The 15,180-nt window shown below is 33.6% G+C and overlaps 1 pseudogene; it reads left to right on the forward strand.

The window, feature by feature from the left end:
• The first annotated feature begins 13,332 nt into the window (after nucleotides 1-13,332).
• Nucleotides 13,333-13,848, forward strand: LOC149178580 (uncharacterized; annotated as a pseudogene).
• Nucleotides 13,849-15,180: the final 1,332 nt, after the last annotated feature.

Raw genomic sequence — 15,180 nt, forward strand, 5'->3', positions numbered from 1 at the left:
TCAAAATTACAGTTACAATAATTTGTGTTTAGAATTAGATACTCTTTACATGTATGATAATGAATCTGTAGATGATTTTTATAATAGATTTTGGTCACTTTGTTATAGATTTCATTTAGATGATTTTCCTTCAGCTGAAGATTTAATTGAACGTTTCACTTCTCTTGTTTCTTCCCATATTGAAAATAATGAATCAATTAATGAAGAACAAGACACATCTAATTCATTAACTAGTCTTGAATCACTAAATGGTTTTATGGAACCCGAACCTGAAACTGTAATTGAATCACAATGTTCTTCTTTAGAAAATTTCAATTCTCATTTTCTCTTTGAAGATGCAATTGAAACAAATTTTAATAATGCACGTGATCAATCAGTAGGTCCAATAAAATCCAATCTACAACAAGACTTGAATAATGAACACATCAGTTTATCTTCTTTGAAGGCAACTTTAAAAAATTCAGAACATGTAACTGCAATTGAAATAATTCCCTTAAACCAAGATTATAATACGACAAGTTGCATAGATGAATCATTTCAGTTGTCATTATATTATGGCATACATTATTTTCTTTATCCTGATGTCTTTTCAAATCAGAGTATAGTTAATGATGATCACACTAATCTTTCAGTTGATAATTTTCCTAGTTCTTGTTCTAAAAATTCTACATCTAGCAATCATTTGAAAGATAATCCTTTAATTGTGAAATCTTCTTCTTTTGTATTTTCTGATTTTGTTATTTCATATCAGTGATTTGATTTTCATAAGAAGAAGGTAATTTATGACGATTATCATGACGATGATGACAAAGAATCACAATTTGTACAAACTGCGCAAATTTTGAAAATTGATTTATTTCGTGAAGATTCACATGGTTTAATTTTGTCTCTTGAACACAAACTTAGTTTTGAGAATTTTGATGAGTCAGTTTTACGAGTTCCTAATGTATTTCATTGTGATTCTCTTTTAGAAATTCACATTTTTTAAATTTTTAGGGAATGTCCTTTTAGTGGCAATTCATTGACTAAATTCCATGATAGGTTCCAGAATTGCCTTGTAAAATTATTTTGTAATTTTAGCTTTCATAACAATTTAATTGTTTTTCCATCCTTTTATTTTATTTTCTTTTCTTTTCACAAGCATGTTAAATATTTCAATATTGAATATCATCGAGATTTATTAAGTGAAAATGATGAATTGGTTTCTCATAATCTTGAATATCAAAAACTATTTTGTTTCCAATTTAATTCGACATTCAGAAATCCATTCCAATCATTTCATCATCAGTTAAATTTAAATCTTGAGAGTATTTTTCATTCACAACATGCTTTGCCATCATCTCCTTTGGACAATTTTCATTCTCTAACAAATATTCATCCATTCTTTGATGATCCCATTGATAAATGTTTAGAGCATGCTTTCCAAAAATGATGGTTTACTAACAGGTTAATTGTAAATAAACTTGTTTTTGTATATAATTTTACATTAGATGTAAAAAATAGATTTTGTTTCATTTTGATTGTTTTTGTTATCTAGTTACTAACGTTTGACTTGTACATACAGGTAGGTAATAAAATGAGAGAATGGTTACATTGGAAATATGATTATACATAGTCATTTTTCCTTCATTAAGTTAGAATTAGGAGTAGATTAGTTTAGATAATATTTAATAAATAATGATTTTGAGTTAATTTCCTTGCATTGGATAAAGTCATATGTTTCCAGTAAGATTAAATGAAATTCTTCAATCATAAGTCTCATATACTCACTTTCATTCATTTCTTTACTTTTTATATTTAGTTTTGTTTTCTTAATTTCTACTGATATGTAACTCTCTTTTGTAGCTCTTCACAAGCATTTTCACACCTTCACTAGATCAAATTGCGAGCTCAAAGAAGCAGTGACGATTTTCATCGAATCAGCCAAAATGGGGAAGTTCTAAACCTTAATTTTTTTCTTCAAAAGCATTATTCTAATTAGAAAATGGTTAAAACAATTTTTACAAGTTTTGCTTTCGAAAAAGATAAATAAATAGAAAATTTCCTCATCCAAACTGAATTATTACTAAATGCTTTTAACTTTGAAAATTCGATTTATCAAGATTTCGACATAAGAAGGAATGTTTTCTTCATTATCTTTTTCCTCTTTCATTAAGAAATTTACATAATTTTTTTCTATAAAGTTTTCCTTTTAGATTTGGTTTTGAATGATTTTATCATCATACTTGTGAATGGTTATATCTTGAGAATTAGTTATCATATCACATGTACTTCTTCTTTTAGATAATAATGTTAAATGACATACTCTTGGCCTTTCATCAATATCTCTTAAAATCAATTTGTGATTTTTCAATTTGAAAGTAGGTATTTTCCAAGAAGTGGTTATGAAAATTGAAAATCAGAAGAAAACAAATTATAGAACTTTGAAAATATTTTCTATTAAATTGTAAAATCTTTTAAACCTCAAAATCATAAGATCCTTTTATTCTAATATCAGTTAAGAAAGGTTATCTTTAAAGATAAAGATTGTCTTACAACCTAGCAACTTCAACTTTAATTTTTCATCCAAAACAATGATTCTCCCCATCCATTAAAACATAATTTTTAGAGCATAATTCAAAAAATATAATAAATCTAAAAGATAAGAGGTCTCATCTTGAACCTGCTTACCATGATCGTAGGGAAATAATAAAATTGACATTACCAATACTGAAAACAAAATTAGCATAATGGCTTATGATTGTTTCAATTGTAAGACAAGGGGTCTCATCACGAGCCAGCGTGTTCAATTTAATTACTACCATTGAATGGCATTGTCATTATCTGGCCACCAAACCAGGACAATCGCTTTTATTGTTTGAAAAAAATAAATATGAATTTACCTCTTACTTTTGCGCTCTTAATTGGATGGAATGTTGAATCATTAATGGTTAAAAGGTTCTACCCTTGACAAATGAGTATATCAAAAAGCTAAGCTGTAAAAGCCCCTACTTTATCATTATAACTAATTAATGATTGATATGGATAAATAGGTATTTTCATTCATGAGAGGTTTTTAAGAAATTGCAATTTAATGAGTTTTTATTATCAAAGTAATTTTATTTATCTAATGTTTCAAAAAGTAGTTTCCCCTTGCTGAACTATTTTTACGTAATTTTGAAACTTCATTTTCATTCACCAGAGATAATTGGTTCTTCGAGTGAATCACCAATTGTTGTGCTATTCAACAACTCCCATTTTTCTATTTTATAAATTTCCTATGAAATTTATTTTATTAAAATGGGACCCTTAATAAATTTTAAAACATAAAAATTAAAAATATTTTTATTTGTCCCGAATAAAACATTTATTTTTCATATAGCCCCCTTTCATACCAAGAATCACCCCTTTTTAGGCCAAAATCGCAAAATCCATGAAAAGGAATCACCCCCGAAGCGAAAACCCAACCTCCGCAATCAGAAGTTAAAGTTTAGATCAAAGCACATAAATACAATGGAAATGGGTCGTAGTTCTAAATATTTTTAACAAAGGAATGATGCGCAAAATACATGAATCCAAGGCTTCTGGGACCCACAAGTTCAAGTTATTATATCGCATCGCAAACCACAAAAAGGACTAGCTCATACCCCACTGAACAACTCCTTTGCGATTATGATTTGTGCAATCGCACATATCGATGATCACCCCTCGCAAATTGCAAAGGTTTTCAACTCTCTCATCCTTGCACCGAAACATTGATTGCGATATCGCTTCACCATTATCTTCACTGATTACGATCTGCGATCAAGTCTGAACCCGAGGCTAGACTTAAATGATTATTCATAACATATTGTGTCTGCGAAAATCACAGTTCCATAAGTCATGTGCCCGTTCTTTTGCCTTCGTCGAATTACACATTGCGATGTAACCCAGACCCGACAACATATTTAATTCCATTCCATAAGCCTCCCCGTGTCCATCGCAATCGCAAGTTTAATAAGTTCTCCACCATACCATAACCTTTGTTAAAAGTGATTTGCGATTGCGATTAAGAGCCATCTCTGCCACGTCATCCCTCACATCATCTGTCATGTAATTGCCACGTCATTCATGATGTCACTGCCACATCACCCCGGGATTTCGCAATCACAAGTTTCAAAGGGACACGAATTATAGCAAATCCTTCACCTAACCGATTTGCGATTGCGATTACCCTCATGACATCATCATGATGTCACCCCACATATCGCAGTCGCAAAAAATCAAAAGCCCATTTCATAACGCTTCATAGAAAATTGCAATTTGCGATTACAATTTCCCACATCACGTCATCATCACGTCACCACTCAAGAATTGTGATTCTGATTTAGATTGTGATTGCAATTTGCGATCAGACCCGTCCCTCTGCCCGTAGCCCTTATCAATTACGATTGCGATATAATAATCAGACCCTACGCCAGACTTAGCAGATATGTATAAAATTTTGCGTCCAGGTCTTTTGCAAGTTTCATAGCTCTATCAATCCTTTGTCTCCACTTCGATTACCGATTGCGATATAACTCTAGCATATCCCTCTTCCATCTGCTCTATCGTAATTACGATATTTCAAATAGAATAAGTGACTTACTCTTGCTTCTCCTCCATATTAATTATAATTGCAATGGTTACACTCCACGTTTTGATCAATTTTCTTACAATAGATATTTGTTGCAACTGAAACTCGCTTGTCAGTCTCATTTATTTTTAACTTGTCAGTTTCTGTTTTTCGGTTTTTAGGGAACACAACAGCAAGATAAGAGGGTAGCATTGCAGATAAGTGATTGTTCAGTTCAGAAAAAGAAGGCCAAAATGAAAGAACGACAAGATGAGAGGACAGCGTTGCAGATAAGTTACTGTTCAGTTCAGAAAAAGAAGGCTGAAATGACATAACAGAGCAATCAGAGATTTGTATGAAATTCTATTTTTTTAGATGCGTGATTGAAAGGAATTGTTCAACTCCCTTAACACTTGAAGCAAAATAAGTTGTTTTCAATAGCAGATATTTAAACACGATGTTGGCATTAAATGAAGGTCAGAAATCTTAAAGAGCAAGCCAGGGGAGGTCGCACTATTGTACTCTCGAGGTATAACTTAACAAGAAGATTAGGCAAGCTCCTCTTCTCTGCAATTCACGAATTCTTGAAGGCACTATTGTATAAAGTATTTAGAGTTGTAGGTTAGAGGAGAGAAAACTCATATCTGAGAGATTATTGAGGATTTTTCCTTTTGCATTCTGAATTATGTGTGATGGGCAGAGTTTGCACTATTGCAGCTCTTGTTGTAACAACAAAATTTCAAAGATTGTAGAGGATTGTTGGAGATCAGAGCCAAAGGAATGGATTCAATAAATTGGTATTTATAATACTATTGTTTTAAATACTAGTTTCATTTTATGATGGCATGAATGTGTCATTTTATTCATATTTGTGCACTATTATCAGTATGAGTAATTTGTCTCAATCATATGCTATTATTTATCTCTCCTCTTATAGGTTGAATTCTGATTTCTGAGTAATTATTTACTTAGAAATCTGTCTTTTAATACTTATTTAACAAATAGTGATATGTTTTGAACTATTTCCTCATATTCTTGTTTAATTATTCAAATTATTGATTTAACAATCAATATCATTTTGTGAACTACTTCCTAAATGTTATTGGTTGATTATTTCAGTTAAGAGGCCTCTGAATAGAATATGTTTTAGTATTAATAATGTCAGTTAATTGAACTATTTCTTTAGCTTGATATTCATTATAAGCCAAACATATTTAAATCCCAAATCATTTAAATCTTTTTCTCCCATTTGTGTTAGATCTATATCTTCCCAATTGAGATAGGATTCGGATTTAGTTCATTTTTCTTGCATTTTAGAATTAGTTTGCATTTAGATTAATTCTACATTTCTAGAAGCCCTCTTTTGAGGAAAAACTTTAGATTGGTTTGTTTAGTCCACAAAACAACGTAAGGATCATTCTTCTTGTCTAATAAACTCAAAGAATTGATCTGATGGCCCTTGCTATTTGCAATTAAAGACATATGTAAAGCTGATAGCAGTTGGGAGAAGGTAACTGGACCTAATTGAACCAGTCATAACCACTATCTCAAATGGAAACATAGTTTCTTTAAGGTTCAGACCAGGTGGTTTTCCCCAATGTTGTTGCAACGATTTTCGAGGCCTCAACAAGAAGTTAGATTGAAATTTGTAAAATGAAGTATTGGTTTTGAAGTGTTTCTTATCTAGGCTATACACATCATACATAGGAACTTATCCATTATCGGAACATAGAGTGTATCAACTCTATTGATTACGATTCCCTGGTTGATAATTTAATTTGTGGCGATATATCTTCCATATAATTTCCCAAACATTTTTGGCATCATTGCTGGGGAGCTAAAAATGGTAATGGGTAATGGTTTGGTTTTTTTTTATGATTTTTTAGTGATATTGAGGATGACCTAAGGGTAGAGAGAAGATGGTAAGATGAGAGGTAAGATCCTACGCATACACTTTAGTGGGGTTGCTCCAAAGTTAAGTTGTCCTCTCTTTTGGTAAGTTGTTAAAGTTTGATGCTTTCATTTCATGAGAAGAATTAGAGATATGAAAGGTAGGTTCATTTCATCAAAAATCCCAGAAAACCTATATGGTCCCAAAATTATTAACCCGATTAATTATTCTAATCGCTATGCACAGAAAACTCTAAAGGATAAAAGTCCAGTGGAAGTAGAAGAGGTGACATCAGTAAAGCAGCTTGGAGCAGAAACAAAGACAGTGGTAGAAGAAGTTCATACTACACAAGAGATAGTACCTTGGAAAATTGCAGATAACCCAGTGTCTAAACCATCATCTTTTGGAGGAGAGACATCTCCTACTTCCACAAACTCCAAATTGTTGGAAGAGAGAATGGAAGGAGAAGGAGTAAGAGTAGACAATCCAGAAAATAATGAACCAAAAACATTTTGATTTCCAATTCTTGACATTACTAGTAATGTCACCATGAAGAACATTCCTTTGTCATCGTTACCTCACTTAAATGGTATATCATTCGAAGATCCTGATTCATTTCTATTTGAATTTGATATATTGTGTAGAAGTTATAATTATACATATAATGCTCAAAAGTTAAAACTTTTTCCGGCCACCTTAAAAAACTCAGCGTTGAGATGGTTCATGAGTCTAGGGGAACACATTATTACATCCTGGGATGATATGAAAGTAGCCTTTCTCCATAAAAACCGAAATCATTGTAGGCCTAGGGATGCCAAGAACGACATCTTTAAAATGCAGTAGACCGAAGAAGAAATCCTAGAACACTACTTAGAAAGGTTCCTTTACAATTACTAAAATACCAAGCAAGTTTCTCTTGACCTAGCCATAGTTAGAACCAATTTTCTAAAGGAGTATGGTATGAATGCATGGAATTACTTCATCTCATGAGCTCTGGTGATGTTTATAAAAAATCATTTGCGGGAATTTATGAATATTGTAAGAAGTACTCTCATAGTCAAGCTAAAGCTGGGAAAATCTCAAGAGAACTTACAAGTCAAGTTGGAAAACACACTACAAGTGATGTAACCATAATAGAATTGGGAAATCTATTGGAAAATATTAAAACTGATATCCTTCGTACAATTAGTAACCAGCTAGATACCCTCAATAGTAAGAGGAAATAAGAAGAGGAAAACACTGCTTTAGCTATCTTTTGTCATCATTGTAGGAAGAAGCATCGTGACGACTAGAGTTTCTCAAACCAAATTTCTATTGATTTAGAAGAAGTTTGATTACCAATGGAGAAAGGGGAATTTTTACCCTAATTGAGAGAATTGAAAGATTATCTACTGCAATAATGAAAGACTGAAATAAATTCTTAAAACACACCACTCACTAGCTATTTGTTAAGAGATCTTGTTTCAGAATAATTCTAAGCTAACACATGTGGAACTCTAAATATCCTAAGCATGCAATCTGTTCTATTCACACACTTTACTACTGTGCATATGAATAAACACGACAACCTTTTTCTTTTTGTCCTTTTTGTGAAAACATGAATGCTAATTCTTCTTGATTGTATGGTAGGTGGGTTAGGTGTGGAGAGAGATGGTTGTGAAGGGTCAGATGGCCTAAGAGGCAAGAAAGGGCCCTCTCCTATCTTTCATGATGCATTTCTCACAAATCAGCCTCAAAACAGGCTGCTACAGGTCATCCTACAGGATGTCCTAATGCACCTACAGGATCCCCTGTATTCCTACAAGTTTAGGCCGAAAGTAGAAGGAGTGATTTGGAAAGTGGTATGGGGCTTAGGGAAGGTGAGTGGTAGAAGGAATAAGGCAAGCGAGTGGCTAGGACTTTATCAGAACTCAAACCAAAGTTTGTAGGATGTTTCGATTTGCTCAACAAGCATGGAAAGTTTTTCTTCTGAAATGATGACTCAGTTTATGGACTTAGTGGATTTTGGTGATCATGGATGGATGAGGTTAGGCTGGGGCTGCTGACATGAGGTCTTCCTGCACTATTGAAACTCCTGCAATACACATCATTATCATTTACCCATAAATCATGTCAAAACAAGAAAGATTTCCAACAACATAAGAAAACAAAATTTCATCATTCATTTGCCTAGTTTATGCATGGAAATACTTGCAGCCTATTATGAAACACCATGAAATCTAATACAAAGCTGGAGATATCAGAAATAAAAACTGTAATCTATCATTGAAAACTGAAAGTTGTTGGCTTAATTAGCAGAAAACCCTAAATATCATAAGAAATCAGAATTTTGTCCTTTTGGGGCTGAATGGGAGTTTTTCTTCAAACCATGGTCCCTGAAGGGGGGAGTGTGTCGAGATCCACTTGTTATCAACCTTTTTGGTGTTCCTTTATCTCTCTAAAGCTACTGCTAAAGCTATGCACAAATGGAAGTAAACTAATCAAATTCACCAATACTTGCAACGAAATAATGCTAAAATCAATTCAACAAGTAATCTAAGAAATAACCTAAGGATATAAGTACACTAAGAGGAACCTCCATTGCTAGGGTTGGGCCCTAACCCAAGAGCTTCAACCCTCTGGGTCAACTCAATGTTGGATCAAGGAAATTCTCAATTTTATTAACATATCAAAATATGCATAATAATGTTTTGCCACAATCCTTCAACTCGAAAGTGCTTAGTTATCTTGCATAAAAAATATGAATCCTAATGAGACTCTAGGCCTCCTTATTTATACAACTGAAGTTTCCAACAACTATCTTAAATCTAGGGAGGCTTGGCTCCCAATCTCAAGATGAATTGGTTCTTAACTATCATTGGCTCGACTGCCAATAATCCTCATGACTCCGCTGCCTGCAACTCCGAGCTAGTGTGATTTGATTGAAGGATATTTGAATGAGTGAGGATTTAATGAGGGAGATCCATCTCATATAATCTCTTCTTCTTGTCTCATTCGAGTTTATGCACCTTAATTAGCCATAATTTCCATAATTTTCTCCCAAAAACCTACAATCAATGCACATAACATAGTTATGGATGAAACGAGAACTATTACCTCAAAACGGGTACTCGAGCCCAAAAACCCCAAAAAAACATGAAAAAACAACTCAAAAATGAAAATTGTTTATTCCAGAATGATGTTTTATTTTAGGGTAAATTTTCAACATTTTTTTAAATGGAAGTAAAAACAATTTTTTTTTGAAAAATGGATGAAAAAACACCCTTAAAAAAAATTGTTTATTCTAGAATAACAAAAAAAAATCTGGGTTACAATTTTGACATTTTTTAACAATGGATTTAAAGAGAAAATATCTGGACTTTGAAACACTATAAAATTCCAACAATTCTCGGACATGATGTTAAAGATAAAATATCATGTCTCGAATTTTGACTATTTCCATCCATGTTGTTAAAGATAAAATATCTTGACTCTAAAAAACCTTGAAATTGTAATTGTTTTCGACCATAGCATTAAAGATAAAATATCATGACTTAGAAAAACATTAAAATCTTGACAAATTTTCAACCATGCAATTAAAACCAAAGATTATGACTACAAAAAAATCTCAAGTTTTCAAAATATTTCAAGCATGACATTATGAAAATTTTTATGACAAAAAACTTTAAAAATGAACACTCAAGAGTAATTTATTTTTTAAATGCAAAATATATAGCGATTTTAAAATCTTAGCCTAAAACAACTCGATACATTGCAAAAAAAATTATAAATCAACCATCAAATTGACACGTGGTGTAGGTGAATTCGACCCTTTGTAATGAAAACTTAAAGACCAACCATGAAATTGATATATTGTGCGGACAGACTTGATTCATTATAACGCAAATTTTAAAATCAACTATCAAATTGCCTGTAATGGGATCGGGTTGTTAGACCAACATAGGCACAGATCCTGTTAAGAAAAAAAAACAACAACAACAACAAAAATTCACATATTGAAAAAAAATAAAAACAATAAGAAAAAACACACAAAAAAAGACAAAAACACGAAAAATTCAAAACAAAAAAAAACACACACACATATATATTTTTAAATAATAACAAGAAATAAGGCATAAAAAAAGACTTAAAAAGCCCCAAGAGTTAGCTCAATCGGTCAAATCAAGTGCCTCGCCAATGGGAGGTCACAGGGTCGAATCCCGAAAGCTCTTGGGGTTAGGTCAGTAAATAGGCCGAGGGGTGTTGATGCCCTTCGGGTGGCGTCCACTCAGTGTTTAAAACCCTGGATGTAGCGGCTACCCACTGACCCGGTTATCCGTGAACCAGTAAGTGAAAAAACAAAAGACTTAAAAACATGACAAAAAAATCAACAATAAAAAACAGAGACAAAAAAATGTAAAAATAAACATAAAATTAACTTATAAATATAGAAACTTAGAATATATATATATATATATAATAAGTAAATAAAAACACAAATAACACAATTTAACAAAAAATTATTAAATTAACAAAATAATATATATATATATATATATATATATATATATATATATATATATATATATATATATATATATATATATATATATATATATAGATAGATATATATATAGATATATATATATATATATATATATATATATATATATATATATATATATATATATATATATATATATATATAGATAGATATATATATAGATATATATATATATATATATATATATATATATCATTATTTTAAATATATATATTTTTTAAACACAAAACATTTTTTTTAAATAAAAAAAATACATAACTAAAAAATTAAATTGAATTTGTTAAGCACACACATGGCAGAGACAAAATAGGAAGGATAAACATGAGATCACATTTATTATTTACAACGATATACATTTATAGTACATTCATGTGACTTGTGGGTTCCACATCCCAAGGTCTTTTAGACTCTCATGGTTGTTCACATTCTACACCAACCCATAGAGGATTAGGTGTCCAACATTCCCTCCCTTAATCCGAAGGGTTATGTATGAGTCCAAGAAGAGAGCCGTAATACAAAATGTGTAAAAATGCATGGCAACACTAAGCTGAATGTGCTCTCTGAAATGTTGGTATAAATGGTGGTGGTTTAAGGATGACCACCAACACTGGAACGCTTAGTGCAGTTCCCAGAACTCTTCCAAGTCTGGCATGAAGCTCAAGTCTTCTGCTAGAGGAAGTGCTCTTGATGTTTTGAAGAGGGAAACCTTCAACCATGAAAGGGAGGTCTCACCCCGCATAAAAGGGAGAACCTCAACCTGAAAAGGGAGGTCTCAACCTGTAATGGTTTAAGGATGACCAACAACTTTGGAATGCTTAATGCAATTCTTGGAACTCTTCCGAAACTGGAAAGAAGCTGAAGTCTTCTGCTAGAGGAAGTGTCCCCAATTCTTTGAAGAGGTATCATAGACTGAAGGCATTCTTAGGGGCATCTTTGTCTCTGGCTACAGCTCTGAATCTGGTATGGTAGGTTGTGGCTCAGGCTCGATTGATGTGGCTTTGAAGCTTGTATATGACCATCATTTCCTCCCTTATCAGATACAAGGTGAGATGATGGAGAAAACTCAACTGCAAGACTGTTTAATACTCTAGAACAAGTTTGGACATATGACTGAAATATCTTCTGGGTTGTTGATGCCCATTGCCAAGAAGCAATCCATCTAAGATGAATCTTTGTTCTTGCAATAGGTTTGTTTCTGAAGCATTTGTTTGAAGAATGACTAGTTTTATGACAATTCTTACATGGATGAAGATCAAAATAGTGATCTTTCAGATGGCCAACGCAGTCACAGTGTTGGCATTTCATAATCTATTGATGTTGTTGTTGATGTGGAGGAGGGGCAAAATCTGGAACAGTTGAAGGTGAATTGTCATGAAGGAATCCAACACTCTGAAACTGGATGGGCTTTGAGTAGTTTGGAATATGAAAGGGCACGTCCTTGTCATATCCAAGACCAGTTTTGTGCTTGTTGTGGACAAGCTCTTCCCAAGGTCTGATGAGGGGGTTGGGGAATGCAGACTGAATTTCTGCATCTGCATGTAACCTTGCTGCTTCATTGGGCACTGGATATGAATTTGTAACATTATTGACTTGCTGTTTATGGGAGTCTGTTTCATTGTTCTGAACAGAAACAGGTTTAGAATGATGACTCCATTGTTGTAATTCTGCTCACTGTAGCTGAGATTCAAGCTGCAAAAAGTCAATCTTCTCTTGTGCATTTTGTAGACAGACATGAATGTCTGTGAGAGAAACTTTGCTGACTTTAATTGTATCATGAGTAGCAGACAATATCAGAGTTTTGAGGAACTCTAATACTTCATTGATTCTGGCCATTTTCATTGAAAAATAAGGTGAATTTCACAAATACAGATTCTTGATCTCAAGCCATATATAAATAAGCCAAGTTGTAAAGATATATAATCAGTTCAAAATCACAATTGAATATGATTGAACATATGAAATATGCAAGCCTTCAACGTATTCAAAGCAGCATACAGTAGTTCCAAGTTGTGGAATTTCAACCGCCCTCCATTCAATTTTGAACAATACAATGCCAAAGAGATTGCCTTATTCAATGCTCAACTCTCAACTCTCAACATTCAAATGTTGATGCTAATGCACCAATACCCTATGCAACTCCAAGTTATTTAATAGTTGGATATTTCCTCTCAAACAACACAAACAATTCACATTGGGCGAGTAAAATATCAATGCACAAATAATAATAGCTTCAACATTGCATTCTACGTAGACTCAAAAGGTTCAGTAATGGTGTTCTGGTGACTGGAGGCATTGGCGTTCTGGTGAGGGATAACTCTATGACTTTCACGGATAATTTCTCATCGTGCTTCAAATCATGTTTGCAATGCATTAGCTCTTCTTCAGTGCTTGGCATCACATCCTGATACTAGAAGCCTTTTCCTCAACGCTCATATATCTTTATATCTATATCCTTTCTAAACACTGTCAACAAGACACGACCATTTGAATACCTACGACTTACCAGCCTTGGAGTGATTGCCGCACTTGTGAAGGTGGATGACACGAATGCCATCAATTTTCTACTTTCTATGGAAATAATTCCACTTTTCTTGTGAACAATGGAGATGGGAAGTTTACTGTCAAAGACAGTGGAAAATTTTATCGTCCAAAAAATACTCTTGGATGATGTTGGGTTAGCATATATTTGTGCAACAACAGAGCACCTTTTTTTTTGCAGTAGGTCAGGTATTGGCAACCATGGTTTCATCACTTGCAGAACAACCGTCCATGCGATTTCTTAAACACATAATTCGTTGCTATCTTAGGCTTTCTGAAAATCAAAGGGCATGTGAAGTCTAGTGGAAGTTGTAGCAAGACTAGACAAATCATGCTGCTCATAAAGTCTTTACGGGTCCTTTGGCCTTACTAGCTGACGTAGAGATGTGCGCACAAAAATGTGTTCACCTTAGGTTCAGTCTGACGGTGTCTTTTCACATCCAAACCATATGAAATAAATGCACAAACAAATATTATAGTTGTCTTGCTTAGCGCATGCACCACTTGGCCTCTCATGTCCACGACACACAAAATAGAACCAATGCAGCAACAAATTACAACAGCGCAAACTAACTGAAACTCCACATTGCCGACCTTGTGAGCATTTTAAAGAAAAATCTTCGAGTAGATTTGGTCATAGACGGACCAACACAGAAAATCCAATGGTTGTGGCATGTGAATTGTTGTGAGGTGAACCAGAGCCAAAAATAGTTGAGACGTTCTATATATTGGCCAGAAACACCTTCAATTGCTAGTTATCATTGTTGGGAGACACATTCTTAGTTTGGGGTGTCGACTGTATCAACGTCGTCAATGAATATTCCAATGTCATCGCAATTGTTGATGAGCTTTGGGCTTTATCACTAGCTAGTGCGTTGAAGCTCCTACACTAGCAATGAATATCAAATTTTGTTAATAGACATGCAATTTGGGTCATTAAACCTGCAAATAGAAAACCGAAGAGAGCTCGACTGAATTTGACAAGCGCAGTGCAAATTCCCTTTTGAGCTTTCCTCCTGCCTCAACTGTATTCTGAGTCTTTCAATCGACATTCACGATTTCACCTCTTCTCCGATCACAAACATAGACAATAACTCAAATGCAAACTCAAATGGTGGAGTCCATGTCTCTTGTCATGTTTCTACTCCTGCATCTACTATTTTTTCTTTTTAATTTTGGATTAAGTGGGTGCAAGGTTTGGGAATCAAACAAAAGGTGGAGAGACTGGAGTAATGCCTGACACGAAAAATGAGCATATGTAGAGATACCAATGTTGGGTAGCATTAGGGTTCTGGTGTCAGAGGTAACAGTTCTGACAAGTGAGAACACAACAAAGCGTTAGGGAGATAGGGAGCTGCAGAGAAGGGAGTGTTAAAGGAACAGGAGCAGTGCCTAGACCCAATGAGCCTTCCAAAGCCAATGCACGATTTCTTCTCCTATTTTGAAGGCAGAAAATTCAATCCCTTACACACCAGAGAGAAGGAAAACTCAATGTAACACTTGACAAGAATGAAGGTACAAAAATGTTGTGTCAGCGCTGACAAGCTGACTAGAATGGCGTTTTTTTTTTGAGCAGATTATTACAGAGAAATGGTTGAGTGAAATGACTGAGCAGATTCAAAATGGCAAGATAGA

The sequence above is a fragment of the Pinus tabuliformis genome, chromosome 4_1 (assembly GCF_031772625.1).
Source record: "Pinus tabuliformis cultivar Carrire ecotype Pingquan chromosome 4_1, CPIR1, whole genome shotgun sequence".
Taxonomy (NCBI): domain Eukaryota; kingdom Viridiplantae; phylum Streptophyta; class Pinopsida; order Pinales; family Pinaceae; genus Pinus; species Pinus tabuliformis.